Raw genomic sequence first — 2,110 nt, forward strand, 5'->3', positions numbered from 1 at the left:
TTTTTTTGGAGTGTGTGTGGTGTTGAATGAGAGGCAGCTGGGGCCTCTCCCGGACCCTCAGTCTCCTGGGTTTTTTTTGTGCCTCAGTTTCCCCATCTGGGCTCACCATTGCAGCCTAGGAGGCTGGTGGGAGAGAGACTTGGTTTAAGGAATTATTTTAACTTTATTTAACTTTGACCAAAGAGGGACAGAGTGAAAGTGAGAGAAAGAGAGAGAGAAAGTGAGAAAGTGGGACCAGCAGTTAGCGTCATGGCTATGTCGCTGGACTCCCATGCAGTCGACTGTGGTTCAAGTTCCGGACCTGGTGGCTTAAACTCACGCCGGGCGCGTGTGCGTGCGTCCCCAAGATCCCGAGAGGAGAATGGAGGAGAAGGGATTGCGGCGTGACCATCCCCCCTGGGGGGTGATTTCTCGCTTTCTGTCTCTCTGTCTCTCTCTGTCTTTCTGGCGAGCGCACACGCTCTATAGCCAAAACCTCTACAAAAAAAAAGAGAAAGCAAGTCGCCAGGTTTGGGACTCAAAAGCCACAATCCTCCTCCAGGGATTTTGTTTGTTTGTTTGTTTAAACTTTATTTATTTATTTGAGTCGATCAGCGAGGGACAGAGTGTGTGAGACAGAGTGGAGAAAGAGAGAGGGGAAGCGAGAAAGCAAACCGTCAGGTCTGGGACTCAAACTGCGGTTGGCTATGTGGGGAGTCCAGTGCCCTTAACCTCCACGCCACCCGCCGACCCCAACGGGATCTTGGGCACGCACGCACACGTGACCAGTGTGTTTGAAGATTCCAGGTCTGGGACTTGAACCGCTGTTGGCTCTGTGGGAGTCCAGTGAAGTCACCACTACACCATGTGGTCCCGAGAATTTTTGATTTTGTGAAAAAGACTTATAACTGGGGTCAGCTGGTGGCATCTGGTTAAGGCAGTTGGATCCCCCAGGGCGATCACTTGGTTCGAGTCCCAGATCCGGCGGCTTGGGGGACATGCATGTAAGTGCTGCAAATCTTGAAAGGAGGGAGGGATGGAGGAAGAAGGGGTTGCGGTGGGATCATGCCCCATGGGGCGGGGGGGTGCACCCTCTCCTTCCTCCTCCTCTCTCTCTCTCTGGCAAGCACGTGTGCCCTCTGGCAAAATTTTTAAAGCAACAAAAAACTTATAATGTTATAAAGTCCAAACAGGAGCTCCCGGTCAAAGGCAAGAGAGAACAATGGAGTCAAATCAGAGTGCAGAGGTAAAAAGAACCAGGGGACCAGCAGGCGGGTGTCGTGGTTACAACGCTGGATCCCTCCTGACTGACTCCGTGGTTCGAGTCTTGGATTCGAACCGCCGTCGACTCCATGAGAGTCCAGCGACATAGCCATTATGCCCACGGCTGGTCCCAAAATCAGACAATTCTTTAAAGAAATAAGAGATCACTTTTTCTGCATCTGAGGAACTCCTACTCATTCTTCAAAACCCTACTCAAAAAGCCCTGCCTCCAGGAAGCCTTCTGTCAACTTTACGATTTCAGGCTGAATAGATTGTTCCCAAGCCCCATTCCACTCTCTGGCCCAGAGCTGAAGCCCACAGCACTAAATGCTTCAGGGTCTCATTTTGTCTCCCCCAGAATGGGGAGTCCTTTGGAGCAGGGATGAGTCTACTCTGGGTCTAGTCCCTTGGCTCAGCCCAGAGAGGAGGTGGCTGGGACTTGGGGAGCTAAGGGTCTGGAACAGGAAGGGCTGGTGTGTGACCCAGCTTCCAGACAATGGAGGGGTCTCTTACATAGCTCCAGACCCTTGGTTCAGGCACCAGCTTCCTGGCCACAGAGGGGTGGCCTGCCATGCAAGGTAGCTCACGGGGACTAGCAGGTGGCAGAATGGCTATGTCACTGGGTTCATATGTGGCCATCCGTGGTTCGAGTCCCAGACCCGGTGGCTTAAATTCACACTGGGCACATGTGCGTGCATACCCCAGATCCCGAGAGGAGAATGGAGGAGAAGGGATTGCGGTGTGGCCATCCCCCCTGGGGGGTGATTTCTCGCTTTCTGTCTCTCTGTCTCTCTGGTGAATGCATGTGCCCTATAGCAAAAACCTCTCCAAAAAAAAAAAAAAAAAAATGAATCAATGAAAAAAAACA

General features: G+C 51.9%; 1 protein-coding gene across 1 annotated transcript in view; it reads right to left on the bottom strand.

Annotated features, from left to right (window-relative positions):
- GDF15 (growth differentiation factor 15) overlaps positions 1–2,110 on the bottom strand; it is an 11,499-nt gene that overhangs the window by 2,988 nt on the left and 6,401 nt on the right. The window lies entirely within an intron of this gene.

The sequence above is a fragment of the Tupaia chinensis genome, unplaced genomic scaffold (assembly GCF_000334495.1).
Source record: "Tupaia chinensis unplaced genomic scaffold, TupChi_1.0 Scaffold000201_1, whole genome shotgun sequence".
NCBI lineage: Eukaryota > Metazoa > Chordata > Mammalia > Scandentia > Tupaiidae > Tupaia > Tupaia belangeri.